The sequence below is a fragment of the Ranitomeya variabilis genome, chromosome 2, assembly GCF_051348905.1.
Source record: "Ranitomeya variabilis isolate aRanVar5 chromosome 2, aRanVar5.hap1, whole genome shotgun sequence".
Lineage (NCBI taxonomy): Eukaryota > Metazoa > Chordata > Amphibia > Anura > Dendrobatidae > Ranitomeya > Ranitomeya variabilis.
The window spans coordinates 148,047,404-148,072,417 of NC_135233.1; positions in this window are offsets into that span (position 1 = coordinate 148,047,404).

Here is a 25,014-nt window from a genome sequence, read left to right on the forward strand (position 1 = left end):
TTACGCGAGAAAAAAGCACAAGGTCTCATCACGGAGCAATCGGAACTTCTCTGCGACAAAACCGCCCCAGCTCCGATTTCAGAAGCGTCGACCTCAATCTGAAAAGGAAGAGCAACATCAGGCTGACGCAACACAGGGGCGGAAGAAAAGCGGCGCTTAAGCTCCCGAAAGGCCTCCACAGCAACAGGGGACCAATCAGCAACATCAGCACCCTTCTTAGTCAAATCAGTCAATGGTTTAACAACATCAGAGAAACCAGCAATAAATCGACGATAAAAGTTAGCAAAGCCCAAAAATTTCTGAAGACTCTTAAGAGAAGAGGGCTGCGTCCAATCAGAAATAGCCTGAACCTTGACAGGATCCATCTCGATGGAAGAGGGGGAAAAAATATATCCCAAAAAGGAAATCTTTTGAACCCCAAAAACGCACTTAGAACCCTTCACACACAAGGAATTAGACCGCAAAACCTGAAAAACCCTCCTGACCTGCTGGACATGAGAGTCCCAGTCATCCGAAAAAATCAAAATATCATCCAGATACACAATCATAAATTTATCCAAATAATCACGGAAAATGTCATGCATAAAGGACTGAAAGACTGAAGGGGCATTTGAAAGACCAAAAGGCATCACCAAATACTCAAAGTGGCCCTCGGGCGTATTAAATGCGGTTTTCCACTCATCCCCCTGCTTAATTCGCACCAAATTATACGCCCCACGGAGATCTATCTTAGAGAACCACTTGGCCCCCTTTATGCGAGCAAACAAATCAGTCATCAGTGGCAACGGATATTGATATTTAACCGTGATTTTATTCAAAAGCCGATAATCAATACACGGCCTCAAAGAGCCATCTTTCTTAGCCACAAAGAAAAAACCGGCTCCTAAGGGAGATGACGAAGGACGAATATGTCCCTTTTCCAAGGACTCCTTTATATATTCTAGCATAGCAGCATGTTCAGGCACAGACAGATTAAATAAACGACCCTTAGGGTATTTACTACCCGGAATCAAATCTATGGCACAATCGCACTCCCGGTGCGGAGGTAATGAACCAAGCTTAGGTTCTTCAAAAACGTCACGATATTCCGTCAAGAATTCAGGAATCTCAGAGGGAATAGATGATGAAATGGAAACCACAGGTACATCCGCATGCGTCCCCTTACATCCCCAGCTTAACACAGACATAGCTTTCCAGTCAAGGACTGGGTTATGAGATTGCAGCCATGGCAATCCAAGCACCAACACATCATGTAGGTTATACAGCACAAGAAAGCGAATAATCTCCTGGTGATCCGGATTAATCCGCATAGTTACTTGTGTCCAGTATTGTGGTTTATTGCTAGCCAATGGGGTGGAGTCAATCCCCTTCAGGGGTATAGGAGTTTCAAGAGGCTCCAAATCATACCCACAGCGTTTGGCAAAGGACCAATCCATAAGACTCAAAGCGGCGCCAGAGTCGACATAGGCATCCGCGGTAATAGATGATAAAGAACAAATCAGGGTCACAGATAGAATAAACTTAGACTGTAAAGTGCCAATTGAAACAGACTTATCAAGCTTCTTAGTACGCTTAGAGCATGCTGATATAACATGAGTTGAATCACCGCAATAGAAGCACAACCCATTTTTTCGTCTAAAATTCTGCCGTTCACTTCTGGACAGAATTCTATCACATTGCATCTCTGGTGTCTTCTCAGTAGACACCGCCAAATGGTGCACAGGTTTGCGCTCCCGCAGACGCCTATCGATCTGGATAGCCATTGTCATGGACTCATTCAGACCCGCAGGCACAGGGAACCCCACCATAACATCCTTAATGGCATCAGAGAGACCCTCTCTGAAATTCGCCGCCAGGGCGCACTCATTCCACTGAGTAAGCACAGCCCATTTACGGAATTTCTGGCAGTATATTTCAGCTTCGTCTTGCCCCTGAGATAGGGACAACAAGGCCTTTTCCGCCTGAAGTTCTAACTGAGGTTCCTCATAAAGCAACCCCAAGGCCAGAAAAAACGCATCCACATTGAGCAACGCAGGATCCCCTGGAGCCAATGCAAAAGCCCAATCCTGAGGGTCGCCCCGGAGCAAGGAAATCACAATCCTGACCTGCTGAGCAGGATCTCCAGCAGAGCGAGATTTCAGGGACAAAAACAACTTGCAATTATTTTTGAAATTTTGAAAGCAAGATCTATTCCCTGAGAAAAATTCAGGCAAAGGAATTCTAGGTTCAGATATAGGAACCTGAACAACAAAATCTTGTAAATTTTGAACTTTCGTGGTGAGATTATTCAAACCTGCAGCTAAACTCTGAATATCCATTTTAAACAGGTGAACACAGAGCCATTCCAGGATTTAGAAGGAGAGAGAGAGAGAAAGGCTGCAATATAGGCAGACTTGCAAGAAATTCAATTACAAGCACACTCAGAACTGAAGGGAAAAAAAAAAAAAAAAAAAAAATCTTCAGCAGACTTCTCTTTTCTCTCCTTTCTCTGTCAATTAATTTAACCCTTTCTGGCCGGTCAAACTGTTATGGTTCTCAATGGCAAGAGAACATAGCCCAGCAAACATAGAACTAGCTCTTGGAAGGATGGGAACTAAACTGACCATGAACTAAACCTGCCGCACAACTAACAGTAGCCGGGTAGCGTAGCCTGCGTTTTATCCCTAGACGCCCAGCGCCGGCCGGAGGACTAACTAATCCTGGCAGAGGAAAATATAGTCCTGGCTCACCTCTAGAGAAATTTCCCCGAAAGGCAGACAGAGGCCCCCACATATATTGGCGGTGATTTTAGATGAAATGACAAACGTAGTATGAAAATAGGTTTAGCAAAATTGAGGTCCGCTTACTAGATAGCAGGAAGACAGAAAGGGCACTTTCATGGTCAGCTGAAAACCCTATCAAAACGCCATCCTGAAATTACTTTAAGACTCTAGTATTAACTCATAACATCAGAGTGGCAATTTCAGATCACAAGAGCTTTCCAGACACAGAAACGAAACTACAGCTGTGAACTGGAACAAAATGCAAAAACAAACGAGGACTAAAGTCCAACTTATCTGGGAGTTGTCTAGCAGCAGGAACATGCACAGAAAGGCTTCTGATTACAATGTTGACCGGCATGGAAGTGACAGAGGAGCAAGGTTAAATAGCGACTCCCACATCCTGATGGGAACAGGTGAACAGAGGGGATGATGCACACAAGTTCAATTCCACCAGTGGCCACCGGGGGAGCCCAAAATCCAATTTCACAACAGTAGACCTCAACTATGGGAGACAAACTGAGAAAAAAAAATCCAGAAAATCACATTGTCTGTTTTTTTATCATTTTATTTGCATATTATGGTGGAAAATAAGTATTTGGTCAGAAACAAACAATCAAGATTTCTGGCTCTCACAGACCTGTAACTTCTTCTTTAAGAGTCTCCTCTTTCCTCCACTCATTACCTGTAGTAATGTCACCTGTTTAAACTTGTTATCAGTATAAAAAGACACCTGTGCACACCCTCAAACAGTCTGACTCCAAACTCCACTATGGTGAAGACCAAAGAGCTGTCAAAGGACACCAGAAACAAAATTGTAGCCCTGCACCAGGCTGGGAAGACTGAATCTGCAATAGCCAACCAGTTTGGAGTGAAGAAATCAACAGTGGGAGCAATAATTAGAAAATGGAAGACATTCAAGACCACTGATAATCTCCCTCGATCTGGGGCTCCACGCAAATTCCCACCCCGTGGGGTCAGAATGATCACAAGAACGGTGAGCAAAAATCCCAGAACCACGCGGGGGGACCTAGTGAATGAACTGCAGAGAGCTGGGACCAATGTAACAAGGCCTACCATAAGTAACACACTACGCCACCATGGACTCAGATCCTGCAGTGCCAGACGTGTCCCACTGCTTAAGCCAGTACATGTCCGGGCCCGTCTGAAGTTTGCTAGAGAGCATTTGGATGATCCAGAGGAGTTTTGGGAGAATGTCCTATGGTCTGATGAAACCAAACTGGAACTGTTTGGTAGAAACACAACTTGTCGTGTTTGGAGGAAAAAGAATACTGAGTTGCATCCATCAAACACCATACCGACTGTAAAGCATGGTGGTGGAAACATCATGCTTTGGGGCTGTTTCTCTGGAAAGGGGCCAGGACGACTGATCCGGGTACATGAAAGAATGAATGGGGCCATGTATCGTGAGATTTTGAGTGCAAACCTCCTTCCATCAGCAAGGGCATTGAAGATGAAACGTGGCTGGTTCTTTCAACATGACAATGATCCAAAGCACACCGCCAGGGCAACGAAGGAGTGGCTTCGTAAGAAGCATTTCAAGGTCCTGTAGTGGCCTAGCCAGTCTCCAGATCTCAACCCTATAGAAAACCTTTGGCGGGAGTTGAAAGTCCATGTTGCCAAGCGAAAAGCCAAAAACATCACTGCTCTAGAGGAGATCTGCATGGAGGAATGGGCCAACATACCAACAACAGTGTGTGGCAACCTTGTGAAGACTTACAGAAAACGTTTGACCTCTGTCATTGCCAACAAAGGATATATTACAAAGTATTGAGATGAAATTTTGTTTCTGACCAAATACTTATTTTCCACCATAATATGCAAATAAAATGATAAAAAAACAGACAACATGATTTTCTGGATTTTTTTGTCTCAGTTTGTCTCCCGTAGTTGAGGTCTACCTATGATGTAAATTACAGACGCCTCTCATCTTTTTAAGTGGTGGAACTTGCACTATTGCTGACTGACTAAATACTTTTTTGCCCCACTGTATATAGCGCCCCCAGACGCAGGGCCGAGGGGTACTTGGTACCGGGCCTCTCTGTCTCGGTCTTGGGGTTGTCACGGTGGCTAGACCCAGTCCGTGACCCTGCTAAGGGGCGTCCAATGAAAGATGAGATGATGGTGCGTGGTGTAGGTTGCGATGAATAACGAGGACACAGGGTTGCAGTCTCTTTACTGAAGGTTTTAGGATCCTCAATCCAGAGAACTGCTAACAGGGCTGGCTGAGACCGGCCGGTCCGAAGGCACCTCCAGAGTTCCCTTTGCAGGTGGAAATCTGTGCCTACCTTCTAGCGCCTGTGTGTTGTAGTACTTCCCTGCTGAGCACCACAGGATAGTCCTCACAACTGTTGTGTCTGTTTCTGATGTTCTTTCTCACATCTTGTATCTGTTCTGATGTTCTTCTCCATGCCCCAGATGATATGGCTAGGACGCACCCGTATGACGGGTAGGCCTGGAGTTCTTCCGGGACCCTAGTGTCGCCCCTCTCCCACAGTTGCCCCCTATGTCTGCTTAGGTGATTTAGGTGAGACAGCCAACCTATAATTAACTGTCCTGCTGTTGGTTTGAAGTAATGCTTGGAGCCCAATACTTCCTCGGCGTTCCGGCTACGCGCCTCAGTAGGATGTTGCCTCGATCTTACGGCACGACTCCTACTGGTGTTATCTCCTTTTTGCTGTGATCTCGTTTGTCACTCTCCACAATAAACCTCGCTTCCTGTCCTTTCTTGAGATACCGCCGCAATGTAGTGCAGGCGCGGTTCCTTAACGCTCTGTCTTGTTCGCTAGGCCTCTGTCAGGATCCCACCCTTGACAGGGACCCCCCTGAATCTTTCCCCGCAACACCCTCTGCCACAGGATGTTGCCTGGTTCCAACCCAGTCAGCTTCTCACTTACTTCCTATCCAACCCCCAGTTTTACCAGATTGTGAGGAGTGGCCTAATACATAGTACCCTTTGCTCCCCCTGGAGGCCAGACCGTGAAGTGTATTGGTGTCTGTGATACCTGGTCAGGTTAACTCCTTAAGTGCCATCAGACGTACCATCACTCCCCTTAGCGGCGGAGCGTCAGTACTGCAACGACCAGGACTCTGGGGCGCTGCATATATTATTCTATCCTGTAGCCGGGGTCAGGGCCCTGTCAGATCAATGTCTGCATGATTTTATATCAGTAAATCCAAGGTGTTACATAAAAATCCCATTGTAAAACCTTTTATTTAAAAAATATGTTGAGGATGAATATTTATATGATAAATAGCCATACAGAAGAAAATAGAAACAGCAAGTAGGGGCGTATATAAAATTACGTATGGGTGCAGGCCCCTGAACATACAGAGTCTAGACAACAAGACCCCCAAAGGGGGAGAAGGGGAAAAAGAGAGGAACAGATGAGCCAGGGGGTGTACTTTTTTCTTTAGATTGGTAATATTCTACCTCCCCCTCTTTTTTCTGGTTCTTTCGTTTGTTTTCCTCTTTGGGGTCTTGTCCAGACAACAGTATTCCTTTAGGGTTATCTGGATATATTCAGGGAGCTATACCCATATGCTGCTCTCTCTACACACCTACTAGCTGTTTCTATTTAGCTCTTTGTCATATATGTCAGAGCTGTGCAAGTATCAGCCCACAGAAAGGGACAGACAGAGACCAGAATCCAAGGAGTGGGAGCTATTGCGGATTCCATTAAACAGCGTGGAAGCTAATGCGGGGGCATTATACAGTGTGGTAGCTATTGCGGGTTCTATTATACAGCGTGGGAGCTAATGCGGGGGTTGCTACACAGTGTGGGAGCTAATGGAGGGGTCATGATACAGTGTGGTAGATAATGTGGGGGCCATTATACAGCACGGGGCCTAATGCGGGAGTCATTACACAGTGTGGGAGCTTTTGTGGGTTCCATTATACAATGTGGGAGCTAATGCAGGGGTCATTATACAACATAGGTGCTAATGCGGGGGTCATTATACTGCATGGGAGATAATGGAAGGGCCGTTATACTGTTGGAAATCTGCTGTCAGGTCATCATACAGTGTGGGAGCTACTGTGGGGATCATTGTACAGTGTGGGGACTAGTGTTGAGCATTCCGATATATCGCAAATATCGGGTATCGGCCGATATTCGCTGTATCGGAATTCCAATACCGAGTTCCGATATTTTTGTGATATCGGAAATCGGAATCGGAAGTTCCCAGTGTATGGTTCCCAGGGTCTGGAGGAGAGGAGACTCTCCTTCAGGCCCTGGGATCCATATTCATGCAAAAAATAAAGAATAAAAATAAAAAGTATGGATATACTCACCCTCCCGACGGACCCTGGACCTTAGCGGTGCAACCGGCAGCCTCCGTTACTAAGAATGCAGTGAGTGTACAGGACCTGCGATGACGTCGCGGTCTTGTGATTGGTCACGTGACTGCGACGTCATCGAAGGTCCTTCACTCACTGCATTCTTAGGAACGGAGGCTGCCGGTTGCACCGCTAAGGTCCAGGGCCCATCCGAGGGTGAGTATATCCATATTTTTTATTTTTATTCTTTATTTTTTACATGAATATGGATCCCAGGGCCTGAAGGAGAGTTTCCTCTCCTTCAGACCCTGGGAACCATCCAGGATACCTTCCGATATTTGTGTCCCATTGACTTGTATTGGTATCGTGTATCGGCGATTTTCGATATTTTTAGGATATCGGCCGATCCAATCCGATACCGATACTTTTGAATATTGGAAGGTATTGCTCAACACCAGTGGGGACTATTGTGGGGGCCTGTAAAGAGTTTGGGGCTACTGTGAGGGCACAAAGGAGACATTTTACTATGTTGGAGCACATTGGTGGCATTACTATGTGCAGCAGTATGAAGAGCATTGCTTTTGTAGCACACAGCACGAGCAGTAATAGGGACACAACAGCAGTGGCTCAATATTGGACTACAGGCAGGATAAGGAGTTTGTGCAGGTCGGGGATAGTTATAGACAGTGCTGGAAATGTTAGAAGTCATATGTGTCTTTGATGTAATTTCTGCAGCTGAGTCCTGGTTGGAGAAGTTGTCACGTCGGTCTGGGCCAGATGGAAAAGACGTGAAAAGTGAACAATTCCATCAGAAAGAACGTCCTCTGTAAGTCACCATCCATAAGTGTACTGTAATCACTTGTATGCTGTGTAGGACTGGTATCTACCACTATATGGTCACAATATGGCAGTAATATCAGTAATGGTCTTTGTGGAGATGTTTTTTTAGTTACAGCAGGATCATCTACTGAGGTTCTCCTACTGCGCCACCATAGTTGCAATCAGAGGTTAGGGGCCCACTCAGATGCCTCGCCCCCCCCTGAGCTGAACCCCTAGCTACGCCTCTGAATCAACACTATTAATTTTGCATTACACTGGATATAGAAAGATTGGAGAAACTGAGAAAACAATTCAGAATGCTGTCTCTACTACATTATTGTATCCTTTTAGGAATAGACAAGCCAACTTAAAGGGGGTTATCCACTACTAGACACTCCAGTTTCAGGACCCCATAAAAATAAAAAACAGGGTATACTCACCTCCAGAACACAGAACTGTTCCAGAAATGCTGTTGCAGCTGTTCCTGATCTTGACGTGACATTATTGTGTTACAATCTGGCTGAACTCTTTGGCCGCAGCTCATCCTTATTCCATCAGAGAGGATGTCCCGCTCTGCTAAAATTGTATGAGCTACAGCTGACAATAACTGATCCATAACAGTTGCCGATATGTGACACAACAATGTCACATCATCACTATAAGGAACAGCAGCACTGACATTGCTGATGCGGGAGATGAGTATGAACTGTATTTATTTTAACTGTAGTCCTGAATTGATTAGGCTGGGGTTTTCCAAAAGTGACTTCATGCTTAACTCCACCTGTTTGACTGACAGCTCATTTTCTATGCGTTAATGAGCTGTCAATCAAGCAGTAGGAGGCAGCACTGGGAGGGGAATAGAGCCTCAATAACAGAGGCTTGATAGAGGCTTCCATGGGCTAAAAGCACTTCAGTCTCATTTGCATATCTACACAAACAGTGATTTCTCAGTAGTGGAGGAAAGGATTGGCTTGTGTCACGATTTCACCTATGTGTGTGTTTGGAAGCAGTGACTGACAGCTTAGCCATCCAATCTAGGACAGGGGCATGCTGAGCTATCAGTATGCTGATGGACAGCTCAGGGCTGGGGCATGCCGAGCTGTCATTGTATTGAGTGAAAGGTCAGCCATCCAATCAGGGCCAGAGCATGCTGGGGCTTTCTCCATACATCTGCTATTCGATTGATTACCTGGCTATTTAGCTGGCTCTCTACCTCCATTTAGTGCCAGCTGAAGCTTATCTCAAATGGTGTGTGCTTGCTTTGTTCTCTGTGTTCCTGTATTCCTGATCTTAGTTGCCTGACTTTAGATCTTGGCTTTGACCATCTATTTGCCTTGCCCTTTTGTCTTGATCAGTTACCTTGCCAGAATTCTGACCTCGTACTGTGACCTGACTACACCTTTTCCTTACCCCTATGTATATAATGAATCATCTTGGTATTTAAACCCCGACCTCTTGACTACCCAATCCTCATGGCTTGTCCGTGAATAGTGAACAGCATCACACCATGTCAAAGTATTGCTGGATTTGTCTTTGAAAGAGCTTAATCTGCATATAAATAGTTTGGGGGTAAAATCCTGCTGAGATATTCACTTTAACAGTGGCGTAACTTGAAACTCATGGGTCCCGATGCGAAAGCTCCAATGTTTTAAATCTTTAACCCCTTTCTGTCATTGGACGTACTATTCCGTCCATGTGGGGTGGGCCCTACTTCCCAAGGACGGAATAGTACGTCCAGCACGATCGGCCGCGCTCACGGGGGGAGTGCGGCCGATCGCGGCCGGGTGTCAGCTGACTATCGCAGCCGACATCCGGCACTATGTGCCAGGAGCGGTCACGGACCGCCCCCGGCACATTAACCCCCGACACACCGCGATCAAACATGATCGCGGTGTACCGGCGGTATAGGGAAGCATCGCGCAGGGAGGGGGCTCCCTGCGTGCTTCCCTGAGACCTCCGGAGCAACGCGATGTGATCGCGTTGCTCCGAGGGTCTCCTACCTCCTTCCTCGCTGCAGGTCCCGGATCCAAGATGGCCGCGGCATCCGGGTCCTGCAGGGAAGGAGGTGGCTTACCGAGTGTCTGCTCAGTGCAGACCACCAATCTGTGATGTCCCCCCCCCTGGGACAAAGTAAAAAAGTTTTAAAAAAATGTCCACATGTGTAAAAAAAAAAATAAAAAAAAAATTCCTAAATAAATTAAAAAAAAAAAAAATTATTCCCATAAATACATTTCTATATCTAAATAAAAAAAAATCAAACAATAAAAGTACACATATTTAGTATCGCCGCGTCCGTAACTACCCCACCTATAAAACTACATAACTAGTTAACCCCTTCAGTGAACACCGTAAAAAAAAAAAAATGAGGCAAAAAACAACGCTTTATTCTCATACCGCCAATCAAAAAGTGGAATAACACGCGATCAAAAAGACGGATATAAATAACCATGGTACCGCTGAAAACGTCATCTTGTCCCGCAAAAAACGAGCCACCACACACCATCATCAGCGAAAAAATAAAAAAGTTATAGTCCTCAGAATAAAGCGATGCCAAAATAATTATTTTTTCTATAAAATAGCTTTTATCGTATAAAAGCGCCAAAACATAAAAAAATGATGTAAATGAGATATCGCTGTAATCGTACTGACCCGAAGAATAAAACTGCTTTATCAATTTTACCAAACGCGGAACGGTATAAACGCCTCCCCCAAAAGAAATTGATGAATAGCTGGTTTTTGGTCATTCTGCCTCACAAAAATCGGAATAAAAAGCGATCAAAAAATCTCCCGTGCCCGAACATGTTACCAATAAAAACGTCAACTCGTCCCGCAAAAAACAAGACCTCACATGACTCTGTGGACTCAAATATGGAAAAATTATAGCTCTCAAAATGTGGTAACGCAAAAAATATTTTTTGCAATAAAAAGCGTCTTTCAGTGTGTGACGGCTGCCAATCATAAAAATCCGCTAAATAACCCGCTATAAAAGTAAATCAAACCCCCCTTCATTACCCGCTTAGGCTACGTTCACATTTGCGTTGTGCGCCGCAGCGTCGGCGACGCAACGCACAACGCAGGAACACCGCATGCACAACACATGCACAACGCTGCGTTTTGCGACGCATGCGTCCTTTTTTTGCTTGATTTTGTACGCACAAAAAATGCAACTTGCTGCGTCCTCTGCGCCATGACGCGTGCGCCGCAGTGACGCATACGTCGCAAAACGCAGGTGCAACGCATGTCCATGCGCCCCCATGTTAAATATAGGGGCGCATGACGCATGCGGCGACGCTGCGGCGCCCGACGCTGTGGCGCAGAACGCTAATGTGAACGTAGCCTTAGTTAGGGAAAAATTAAAAAAATTTAAAAAATGTATTTATTTCCATTTTCCCATTAGGGTTAGGGCTAGGGTTAGGGTTAGGGCTAGGGTTAGGGTTAGGGCTAAGGTTAGGGCTAGAGTTAGGGCTAGGGCTTGGGTTAGGGCTACATTTAGGGTTGGGGCTAAAGTTATTGTTAGGGTTGGGGCTAAAGTTAGGGTTAGGGTTTGGATTACATTTACTGTTGGGAATAGGGTTGAGATTAGGGTTAGGGGTGTGTCTGGGTTAGAGGTGTGGTTAGGGTTACCGTTGGGATTAGGGTTAGGGGTGTGTGTGGATTAGGGTTTCAGTTATAATTGGGGGGTTTCCACTGTTTAGGCACATCAGGGGCTCTCCAAATGTGACATGGCGTCCCATTTCAATTCCAGCCAATTCTGCGTTGAAAAAGTAAAACAGTGCTCCTTCCCTTCCAAGCTCTCCCGTGCGCCCAAACAGGGGTTTACCCCAACATATGGGGTATCAGCTTACTTGGAACACATTGGAGAACAACTTTGGGGTCCAATTTCTCCTGTTACCCTTGGGAAAATACAAAACTGGGGCTAAAAAATAATTTTGTGGGAAAAAAAAAAATATTTTTTATTTGCATGGCTCTGCGTTATAAACTGTAGTGAAACACTAGGGGGTTCAAAGCTCTCACAACACATCTAGATGAGTTCCTTAGGGGGTCTACTTTCCAAAATGGTGTCACTTGTGGGGGGTTTCTACTGTTTAGGTACATTAGGGGCTCTGCAAACGCAATGTCACGCCTGCAGACCATTCCATCTAAGTCTGCATTCCAAATGGCGCTCCTTCCCTTCCGAGCCCTCCCATGCGCCCAAACGGTGGTTCCCCCCCACATATGGGGTATCAGCGTACTCAAGACAAATTATACAACAACTTTTGGGGTCTGATTTCTCCTGTTACCATTGGGAAAATACAAAACTGGGGGCTAAAAAATAATTTTGGGGGGAAATTTTTTATTTTTTTATTTTCACAACTCTGCGTTATAAACTGTAGTGAAACACTTGGGGGTTCAAAGTTCTCACAACACAACTAGATAAGTTCCTTGGGGGGTCTAGTTTCCAATATTGGGTCACTTGTGGGGGGTTTCTACTGTTTAGGTACATTAGGGGCTCTGCAAACGCAATGTGACGCCTGCAGACCAATCCATCTAAGTCTGCATTGCAAATGATGCTCCTTCCCTTCCGAGCTCTGCCATGCGCTCAAACGGTGGTTCCCCCCCAGATATCAGGTATCATCGTACTCAGGACAAATTGGACAACAATATATAGGGTCTAATTTCTCCTGTTACCCTTGGAAAAATACAAAACTGGGTGCTAAAAAATAATTTTTGTGGAAAAAAAAATATTTTTTATTTGCACGGCTCTGCGTTATAAACTGTAGTGAAACACTTAGGGGTTCAAATCTCTCACAACACATCTAGATGAGTTCCTTAGGGGGTCTACTTTTCAAAATGGTGTCACTTGTGGTTTTTTTTTACTGTTTAGGTACATTAGGGGCTCTGCAAATGCAATGTGACGCCTGCAGACCATTCCATCTAAGTCTGCATTCCAAATGGCGCTCCATCCCTTCCGAGCCCTCCCATGCGCCCAAACGGTGGTTCCCCCCCACATATGGGGTATCAGCGTACTCAGGACAAATTGGACAACAACTTTTGGGGTCCAATTTCTCCTGTTACCCTCGGGAAAATACAAAACTGGGGGCTAAAAAATAATTTTTGTGGGAAAAAATTTTTGTTTTATTTTTACGGCTCTGCATTATAAACTTCTGTGAAGCACTTGGTGGGTCAAAGTGCTCACCACACATCTAGATAAGTTCCTTAGGGGGTCTACTTTCCAAAATGGTGTCACTTGTGGGGGGTTTCAATGTTTAGGCACATCAGGGGCTCTCCAAACGCAACATGGCGTCCCATCTCAATTCCTGTCAATTTTGCAGTGAAAAGTCAAATGGCGCTCCTTCGCTTCCGAGCTCTGTCATGCGCCCAAACAGTGGTTTACCCCTACATATGGGGTATCGGCGTACTCAGGACAAATTGTATAACATCTTTTGGGGTCCATTTTCTCCTGTTACCCTTGGTAAAATAAAACAAATTGGAGCTGAATTAATTTTTGTGTGAAAAAAAGTTAAATGTTCATTTTTATTTAAACATTCCAAAAATTCCTGTGAAACACCTGAAGGGTTAATAAACTTTTTGAATGTGGTTTTGAGCACCTTGAAGGGTGCAATTTTAAGAATGGTGTCACACTTGGGTATTTTCTATCATGTAGACCCCTCAAAATGACTTCAAATGAGATGTGGTCCCTAAAAAAAAATGGTGTTGTAAAAATGAGAAATTGCTGGTCAACTTTTAACCCTTATAACTCCCTAACAAAAAAAAATGTTGGTTCCAAAATTATGCTGATGTAAAGTAGACATGTGGGAAATGTTACTTATTAAGTATTTTGTGTGATATATCACTGTGATTTAATTGCATAAAAATTCAAATTTGGAAAATTGCGAAATTTTCAAAATTTTCACCAAATTTCCATTTTTTTCACAAATAAACGCAGGTAATATCAAAGAAATTTTACCACTATCATGAAGTACAATATGTCATGAGAAAACAATGTCAGAATCACCAGGATCCGTTGAAGCGTTCCAGAGTTATAACCTCATAAAGGGACAGTAGTCAGAATTGTAAAAATTGGCCCGGTCCATAACGTGCAAACCACCCTTGGGGGTGAAGGGGTTAATAGCAATAGTCTTTTTCTATAGGCCAAAGGGACTTTAGGGCCCCCTAGGCTCCTGGGTGCAATGGCAACCCCTGCACCTGATGCATTTACACCCCTGCCATTTAAATACCTATTAAGCGTACAAACACAGTGTTCAACCCGCAGCGTCCAGATGTTACAGCATAGTGGAGGGGATTTTATGAAATCCCGACTCCACTATGCGTGCGAACACGCATCCGGCGGCCCTGCGTTTATGGACATGCAGCGCGTCTTTTTAGAACGCAGCATGTCTGTTTACCTTGCGGCAATGCTCCGTTACTGCAAGGTAAATAACAGGGTCCTATGTATAAGATGCGGTGATTCCGAATGTGTGCAATGAACACATCTGGAATCACAGCGCGTACAGAAGGGGACAGGGTTTTGGGAGGAGCGGGTTTTCTGCTCCATCCAAAGCGCCGACAATCCAGACAAGTGGACACGCACCCTAAAAGTCCTCAAAGCCACATTGAAGAAGTTTATTCACCTTTCACATGCTTCACAGGAATTAATGCAATGTGGAAGGAAAAAAAAATAACATTTTACTTATTTACACCGACATGTTCTTTTAGCACCAATTTTTTTATTTTCGCAAGGGTAACAGAAGAAAATGTACCCCAAAATGTGTTGTGCAATTTCTCCTGAGTATATCGATTCCCCATATGCGGGGGGAAACTACTGTTTAGGCGCATGGCAGGGTTCGGAAGGGAAGGAACATTGTTTGACTTTTTAAATGCAAAAATGGATAGAAATGAAAGCGAACGCCATGTTGTGTTTGGAGAGCCTCTGATGTGCCTAAACAGTGGAAACCCCTACAACTCACTCCATTTTGTACACTAGACCCCTCAAGGAAATTGTCTAGATGTGTGGTGAGCATTTAGGGGTGCAGTGAGCATATTGACACTACATGTGCCTCACAGAATTTTATACCATTGGGCGGTGAAGAAAGAATAATTAAATTTTTTTCCTTTTTTTTAATTTTAAGTTGTTTTAGCCCAAAGCTTACAATTTTTCTAAGTGCTAGTAGGAAAAAATGGGCCTCTCAGTTTGTGGAGCAGAGCAGAATACCTCCCTCAAGTGACCTCATTTTGGAAATTATACCCCTTTGTGAATTATCTACAGGTGTAGTAATGATTTGACTCCATGGGTGTTTTCCAGAAACAAGCAGCAGTGGATGTTGCTGAGTGAAAACTGAAAATCTTCTATTGCAATGCACATTACGTTGTAGTGCCCAGGATGTTCTAGTGACCAGCTCATTCTTCTGAAGACATGTACCCATAAATTTGGGGGGTTCTCATTGCTACAGAAATGCCAAACGTGGATGCTAAATGTGGATTAGGCACACAGGGGCTCAGAAGGGAGAGAGGCATTTGGATTTGGGAGTGCAGAATTGGCTAAATATCTTTTGGGGGCGAGCCATAGTGCTTTTCCAGATCCTTCATGCTACCAGTAATGTGGCAGCTCCCTATATTATCATTAACAGATGACAGACCCGAGTAGGGACATGCTTTTTTTGTGGATTAAATTGAAGCTTTTATTGGGAATATTTTACATAATGTTTGAGAGCACTTACATCAGGGTTTCCATCTATATCTCTGAATGACGTAATTCAGATGATATCCCCAACCGGTCTATTCACTATATTGAGGCAGCAGAGTTACTCTGGACTCCAAAAAAAGGAGGAGAAGGAGTGTATGCTTTTAAAATGCATACAAAATTTTTATTGACAAAATTGAATGAACAGTAAGAGTATGTGCATACGTTGTTTTGAGCTCTGCGGATTTTTACGCAGCGGATTTGAGAAATCCGCAGGTAAAAGGCACTGCGTTTTACCTGCGGATTTACAGCGGACTTTATGCGGATTTTGTGTGGATTCCACCTGTGGTTTTACACATGCGGATTCCTATTATGGAGCAGGTGTAAACCGCTGCGGAATCCGCACAAAGAATTGACATGCTGTGGAATGTAAACCGCAGCGTTTCCGCACGTTTTTTTCTGCAGCATGGGCAGAAATTGCGTTTTCCATAGGTTTACATTGTACTGTAAACGCATGGAAAGCTGCTGCGGACCCGCAGTGACGGATCCACAGCAAAATCCGCAACGTGTGCACATTGCCTAACACTACATGTAAAAAGTGCAGATAAGAACACGCAGTAGTGATACCCAACAGTATATAAACTTATAGTCATCAACTATTAGAGTGCATCATTAGGTAAAAATATAAGACGTACCATATAGATATAATTCATTGTGGAAGAGTGCCTCTAATTAAATGTTAGCCACATGCCCCACACTAGTAAGAGGTCTATAGTATATGTGGATCAATGGTATGTAAAGAAGCATACTTTGATAGTCAACCGCTGGAAAGGTTAGACATATATTGTAACCTAAGTTACTAAAGAGTAAAAGGTAATATATAATGGATCATTTTTCCTAAGTAAATAGACGTATGGGCAACTCACACAGACATGGAACAACCCCAACGCGCGTTTCACTTGTTCAGAACACCATGCTTTCTCATGGGGAAGTGCTATGGTGCTCTCAAAATGGACCTTTTGTATCCCAGATAACTGGTCACATGGAAATCATAGTAACATAGTTAGCAAGGCCAAAAAAAGATATTTGGTTATCCATTTCAGCCTATATTCCGTCAGATTAAATCCCCAGATTTTTAAAGAACCTAATAACTGTAACATACAATATTATTATGCTCCAAGAAGACATCCAGACCTCAACTGAGTTCGCCATCACCACCTCTTCAGCCAAGGAATTTCAGATTCTCACTGCCCTAACAGTAAAGAATCCTCTTCTATGTTGGTGGAAAAACCTTCTCTCCTCTAGACACAGAGAATGCCCCTTGTGACCGTCTCCCCTCAGAGAGATATTTGTATTGTCCCCTTATATACTTATACATGGTTATTAGATTGCCCTTCAATCCTCTTTTTCCTAGACTAAATAATCCTAATTTTGCTAATATCTCAGGGTATTGTAGTTCCCTCATTCCTTTTATTAATTTTGCTGCCCTCCTTTTTACTCGCTCTAGTTCCATTATATCCTTCCTGAGCACCAGTGCCCAAAACTGTACAGAGTACTCCATGTGCGGTCTAACCAGAGATTTGTAGAGAGGCAGTATAATGCTCTCATCATGTGTATCCAGACCTCTTTTAATGCACCCCATGATCCTGTTTGCCTTGGCAGCCGCTGCCTGGCACTGGCTGCTCCAGGTAATAATAATACTAATTTTTATTTATATAGCACCAACATATTCCTGTCATGTGTGTGTGCGCCCCCATTTTGTCATGTGCTGCTCCCATCCTGTGCCCCCATTCTGTCATGTGCTGCTCCCATCCTGTGCCCCCATCCTGTCATGTGCTGCTCCCATTCTGTCATGTGCTCCCATTCTGTCATGTGCTCCCATCCTGCACCCCCATCCTGTCATGTGTGCGCCCCCATTCTGTCATGTGCTGCTGCCATCGTGCGCAATCATTCTGTCATGTGCTGCTCCCATCCTGCGCCCCCATTCTGTCATGTGCTGCTCCCATCCTGTGCCCCCATTCTGTTGTAATGTGCTGCACCCATTCTGCCTGTTCCTGTTTCCATTCTGCCATATGTTGCTCTCATCTTTCTCTCTCCGGCTCTACTGCCCGAGTGCGGCTGTGCTGAGTGCGGGCGGCTGTGCTGAGTGCGGGCGGCTGTGCTGAGTGCGGGCGGCTGTGCTGAGTGCAGGCGGCTGTGCTGAGTGCCGAGGGCCTGAGCAGGCGGGGACACCGGCGCGCTGTGGGGGTCAGTTGCCGGAGTAGCCGCTAGCTCAGGCCCCCGGCACTTGCTATATTTACCTGTCCCCCGTTCCACTGCTGCGCGCCTCTCTGTCTTCTGGGTCCTCTGCCTGTGACTGTTCAGTCAGAGGGCGACGCGCATTAAGCGCGTCATCGCGCCCTCTGAACTGAACGTCGCAGGTGGAGGATAGAGCAGCGCGTAGCAGTGGAACGGGACAGGTAAATATACTCACCCTCCGCCTCCTGGCTCGTCCCTACTTCTCCGTTGGAGATCGCGGTGTGCGTTCAGCGCTTAAGCATACCGCGATCTCCTGGGAGCGTCACTCTGTGGGGTCCAGACTGCGCCGGCGCTTGCGCTTGCGCAGTCTATAGAGGATTCGGACAGAGTGATGCTCCCAGCGTTATATTGTAGATATCTGTGGTAGTCATGTTATATCTACTATGTAATTGTCTAAGGGTCACTTCCGTCTGTCTGTCCTTCTTTCTTTCTGTCACGGATATTCATTGGTCGCGGCCTCTGTCTGTCATAGAATCCAAGTCGCTGATTGGTCGTGGCAAAACAGCCATGACCAATCAGCGACAGGCACAGTCCAGCGGCAAAATGGCCGCTCCTTCCTCCCCGCAATCAGTGCCCGCTCCGTACTCCCCTCCAGTCTGCCCTCACACAAGGTTAATGGCAGCGGTAACGGACCGCGTTATGCCACGGTGTAATGCACTCCGTTACCGCTGCTATTAACCCTGTGTGACCAACTTTTTACTATTCATGCTGCCTATGCAGCATGAATAGTAAAACGATCTAATGTTAAAAATAATTAAAAAAATAAAAAATCGTTATATACTCACCGTCTGTCGGCCCCTGGATCGACAACAGGTCTTTCCTGCTCGCGACGCTCCGGTAACCGGTCAATGCTGCGATCTCGCGAGATGATGATGTAGCGGTCTTGCGAGACCGCTACATCATCATCTTGCGAGACGGCAATGCACTCTTGAGACCGGAGCGCACGAGCAGCGTCGGTAACTGCTTAGCTTGGATCCGGGGGCTCCGGAAGGTGAGTGTATAACTATTTTTTATTTTATTTCTTTTTTTTAACAGGGATATGATGCCCACATTGCTATATACTACGTGGGCTGGGCAATATACTACATGGGCTGTGCAATATATTACGTGTGCTGTGCAACATCCTACGTGGGCTGTGCAATATACTGCTTGGGCTGTGCAATATACTGCTTGGGCTGTGCAATATACTACGTGGCTGGGCAATATACTACATGGGCTGTGCTATATACTATGTGGCTGTGCTATATACTACGTGGCTGGGCAATATACTACATGGGCTGTGCTATATACTACGTGGGCTGGGCAATATACTACATGAGCTGTGCTATACTGTATACTACGTGGCTGGGCAATATATTACATGGGCTGGGCAATATACTACATGGGCTGTGCTATATACTACGTTGCTGGCCAATATAGTACGTGACTATACAACGTGGGCTGCACAATATACTACGTGGACTGTGCAATATACTACGTGGGCTGCGCAATATACAACGTGGGCTGCGCAATATACTACGTGGGCTGCGCAATATACTACGTGGGCTGCGCAATATACTACGTGGGCTGCGCAATATACTACGTGGGCTGCGCAATATACTACGCGGGCTGCGCAATATACTACGCGGGCTGCGCAATATACTACGTGGGCTGCGCAATATACTACGTGGGCTGCGCAATGTACAACGTGGGCTGCGCAATGTACTACGTGGGCTGCGCAATGTACTACGTGGGCTGTGCTATACACTACGCATACATATTCTAGAATACCCGATGCGTTAGAATCTGGCCACCATCTAGTAATACCATATCCAGGGTGAGTGGCAATGGTCTAAATCTGCATACAAGAAAATAATCCAATTTAGGTTTGTGTCAGGTTTGTTTTCATGCTACTATCTTGGTATCCATACAGAAAGACATAAACGACATTAATTTTGTTATAGATATGGGGTATTTTCGTTTAATAAATGATGCAAAGTTTGATTTGGCAGACGCGGTACTGAATAAGGTGCGCGTCTCTGACTGGGGAGCACCCATAGAGAGCAGCACGAAAAGGTTGTCAGTGCCAGTTCCCCCCTAGCATCACTCCCCCTTAGTGATGCACTAATTGGAAGACCCCCAGCCGGCCAGTGGTCACTAGAGGGGAGGGGTACTACGGCCACTCCTACAGGGGTTAAATCCAGGTGTCCGGCCGGGAAATTCCTCTTTTCCTCCCGGCGGACACCTGGAAGCTTTTGTCCCTGGAAGCTGCCCCGGATCTCCCTGCAACCATGTCTGGCCCCCTGATTGAGGCCCCACGGCGGGGCGCTGCACAGGAAGGTGAGCAATGGTTATGATCCCTGATTTCTTGCCTAGGTGCTCACCTTCCTGTGTCCCCTCACGTCTACTTGGCCTCCCTTTTGGCTCCGTTTTCGGGTCTCTCCACGGTCGGCGTCTCCTGGGCTCCTGCTGCCACCCCCCCACCCCTTGGGGCCGCTGGACCCCCTCTTTTGTCCGTGGACTCGCCTCCGTCTGCTGCAGCGCTGACGGGAGATCCGGTCTCCCTGGTTCGGCATGCAGCCCCGTCCTCGGCCGCCTGTGCTCCCACGTCCGTCGGTGCGGCGCTGCCGCCGGGTGGACGCTCGGTGCGCTCCGGTCGGTGCGCTCCTGCCGCCCTCCCAAGCGTCTGCATGTCAGCGGAGGGATGGCGTTTGGAAGTTGCCGGACCCATGCTGCGGTTTTGTGCACGGCTGCGGGGCCCGTGGCGGGCATCTCGGTGCTGTCACCAGACGCCGCTGCTTGCGGCGGGAGGCCCGGTCACTAGGCGCGTTCACGCCGCGCTTGTTCCTCGGCAGGCGAACAGGCCCGTGTGGCTTCCGGTCCACTGTCCCCATCTTCTGCCCAGGCATCGGCGCGCCCTGCTTTGGGAACGCTCGCCTCCGCCCGGCAGTGCCACACAGAACACAGGGGGAAGCCCCGCCCATCACCAGTATCCTCGCGCTGCATCAGCCGCGCGAGCAACCTCCTCTAGCCCAGCCCCATGTCTGCAGCATGGGCCCCGACAACACTCCCGTTACTTCCTCCATCCCGCCGGTCGGCGCAGCCCGGGCATCACTTCCTATCCCCGCCATGTGAGGGTGACAGCAGCGCCATACTGTTCTCCTTTACCCTCGCTACGGGCACATCGATGCCGCCTGCAGGGGGTAGCCTGGAGGCTGGCAACGGCGCTGTTCATAAACCGACCAGAGTCCGGTTTGACCGATCAGCGCGGTCATTTGCTACCCAGAGGCCTAGCCTCCAGATTGGCCCCGGCAGGTACAGCACCTACGCCTGCACGGGGGAACAGACGGCAGAGACAATATGGCAGATGGGGAGCGCAATGTTCGGTCCAACCAGACCGATCAGAGCGCTCCACAGCTGCATAATATAGACCAATGTGACATATCATTAATGGCACCAAACACCAACATATTTTCACCTCCACCCACAGCCCAAATACCTGATAAAGACGTCCCATTAACCCCTGCCCTGGCATATCCCAGCAATGGCTTTGAGTACAGTTACAGCCTAACACTCCCCCCCCCCCCCATATCCCACAGCTTCCAACCATGACAACAGCAATGCAGTCCCATAGGAGCCGCCGCAGATTGCGGGCCTCAGGATGGCTGTCATCAGCAGCATCCGAGGGGTCCGAAGTATCGCAGAGCCCGGATAGAAGTTAACGTGCACATGACAAATCCTTTCAATCACGTGCATATGCTAGGGCTATCAGCCGGGGAGAACAATCCCCCGCGGCTTCCAGCTACAACAACTGCCATGCAGTTGCCGAAGACAGAGCCATTAATCCGCTACTATGTGGTTGTAATCAGGCTCCAACGCGCGATAGTCAGCACATCGGCCAGTCACTCGCTGTAGCGGGAGCCAGAGTTTCCCCGTCCTGCGACATCACCCCGTCAACATCTGCAGGGGTTCCTCCAGGATCGGAGTACACTCGTCCAGAGTCAAACAGCGGTGAGTGTTCCAAGGGTAGCGAGGAAAGGTTACGCTACGGGGTTAACTTAAAGGAAATGGAACTAACCTCCACGATAAAGGAGTTAATCCTACAACTATCACATTCGAGAGAAAAACTGGTGAACAATTCAACACCACAATCCGCTAATCTACACAAAAACGCCTTTTTCTGCGGGATCAGCCCATTAGGCGCTCATATAGATCAGGAAATTAGACTGAAATCTGGAACGATTATATTGACATATGATCGCTGTTATCAGCGGACCAACAAACGGGGGATAAAGCTAACGAGAGGGGTTATGATAGGAGTAGATCGAAAATAGCATTAACCATGAATAATTGGCTCCAGGCCTTCGCAGTATTGGGCTGTATTATGGGCCAGAAACATCCGGAACGCTGCTCCGAATTGTTTATATATCAGGTCATGATATATAGTTTGTACAAGTCGCATGGCGGTTTGGCCTGCTGTCGGTACGATGAGGAGTTCCGCAGGTGTCTGGCCCTACATCCCGAGCTAGGCTGGGGAAGTAAAAGCAACAGATTTGTGGTTGTGACTGATGCTGTCCCAAAAGCAGCCCCCCCCCCCCTTTTTCAGCCATGACCACTAATTACTCTGCAGCCACGCGATGGCCCCCTGGCTACATCTCTACCCCAAGGAGAAAGCGGCCCTGCAGCTGCAAGCGGGATTCTCCGACAGGTTTTTTCTTATCCCCTTCAGGTTAAGAAAGCTCCAACCCTATCCGAAAAAAAATAGAAAAGAAGGTAGATTTGGAATAGCAGGCCCCTTTCAGTCGCTCCCCTTCAAAACCATTAAAATATCACCGTTCGGCATTGTACCAAAATAGAAACCCGGTAAATACCGCCTAATCCATCATTTATCTCACCCAAAGGGCGATTCGGTTAACGACGCAATTTCCCCAGAGGAAGCTTCTGTCTCATACGTAGAATTAGTCTGGGTAGCCGGACCCGGCGCCCTGCTAGCCAAATCCGACATAGAATCGGCATTCCGTTACTACCCGCGCACCCCGATTGTTTCCACCTGCTGGGCTGCAAAGTGGACCAGCTGTTGTGATTTTGCTTTTTGCTCCCTCTAGTGGTCATTAGTGATTTGACTCTGGAGCGTCTGTCTTTTCCTATATCCTCACCTGGGCCGTTAGTTCAGGGGCGTTGCTATATAAGCTCCCTGGACCTTCAGTTCAATGCCTGGCATCGTTGAAATCAGAGCTAATCTGTTGTGCTCTTGTCCTCTGATCCTGGTTCCTGTTTTTCAAGCTAAGTCTGCTTCTTTGCTTTTTGCTTTTGTTTTGTTTGGTATTTTTGTCCAGCTTGTTCCTATCTGTATCCTGACCTTTGCTGGAAGCTCTAGGGGGCTGGTGTTCTCCCCCCGGACCGTTAGACGGTTCGGGGGTTCTTGAATCTCCAGCGTGGATTTTTATAGGGTTTTTGTTGACCAGATAAGTTATCTTGCTTTATTCTGCTATTAGTAAGCTGGCCTCTCTTTGCTGAACCTGGTTCATTTCTGTGTTTGTCATTTCCTCTTACCTCACCGTTATTATTTGTGGGGGGCTTGTATCTTGCTTTGGGGTCCCTTTCTCTGGAGGCAAGAGAGGTCTTTGTTTTCTTCTCCTAGGGGTAGTTAGATTCTCCGGCTGGCGCGAGTCATCTAGCGATCACCGTAGGCATGATCCCCGGCTACTTCTAGTGTTGGCGTTAGGAGTAGCTATTTGGTCAACCCAGTTACCACAGCCCTATGAGCTGGATTTTTGTATCTTGCAGACTTACACGTTCCTCTGAGACCCTGTCCACTGGGGTCATAACAGTATGCCAGGCCAGTATTAAATGTTTAATGCATTGCAGAAGTGGGATTATAAGAAAGAAAATTTTGAGTTTTTTTTTTCCCTCTCTCATTTTTTTTTTTTTCTTCTTTTCCCCTTTACCTCAGAGTGGCTTAAGCTTGCTGCAGACATGAATGTCCAGACCTTGATTACAAGTGTGGACCAGCTTGCCGCTCGTGTGCAGGGTATACAAGATTATGTTACCAGAAATCCTAGGTCTGAACCCAAGATTCCGATTCCTGAACTGTTTTCAGGAGACCGATTTAAGTTTAGGAATTTCAGGAATAATTGTAAATTATTTTTGTCCCTGAAACCTTGTTCGTCTGGAGACTCTGCTCAACAAGTAAAAATTGTTATTTCATTCTTACGGGGTGACCCTCAGGATTGGGCTTTTTCGTTGGCGCCAGGAGATCCGGCATTGGCTGATATTGATGCATTTTTTCTGGCGCTCGGTTTACTTTATGAGGAACCCAATCTTGAGATTCAGGCAGAGAAAGCCTTGCTGGCTATGTCTCAGGGCCAGGACGAGGCAGAGGTGTATTGCCAAAAATTTCGGAAATGGTCCGTGCTGACACATTGGAACGAGTGTGCACTGGCCGCTAATTTTAGAAATGGCCTTTCTGAGGCCATTAAGAATGTTATGGTGGGTTTTCCCATTCCCACAGGTCTGAATGATACCATGTCCCTGGCTATTCAAATTGACCGGCGGTTGCGGGAGCGCAAAACCGCAAATTCCCTCATGTTGTTGTCTGAACAGACACCTGATTTGATGCAATGTGATAGAATCCTGACTAGAAATGAGAGGAAAATTCATAGACGCCGGAATGGCTTGTGCTACTACTGTGGTGATTCTACACATGTTATCTCAGCATGCTCTAAACGTATATCTAAGGTTGTTAGTCCTGTCACCGTTGGTAATTTGCATCCTAAGTTTATTCTGTCTGTAACTTTGATTTGCTCACTGTCATCTTATCCTGTCATGGCGTTTGTAGATTCAGGTGCTGCCCTGAGTCTTATGGATCTCTCATTTGCTAAGCGCTGTGGTTTTATTCTTGAACCATTAGAAAATCCTATCCCTCTTAGGGGTATTGATGCTACGCCATTGGCAGAAAATAAGCCGCAGTATTGGACACAGGTTACCATGTGCATGACTCCTGAACACCGCGAGGTGATACGTTTTCTCGTTCTACATAAAATGCATGATTTGGTTGTTTTGGGGCTGCCATGGTTACAGACCCATAATCCAGTCCTTGACTGGAAGGCTATGTCAGTGTCTAGTTGGGGCTGTCGTGGTATTCATGAGGATTCCCTGCCTGTGTCTATTGCTTCTTCTACGCCTTCGGAAGTTCCGGA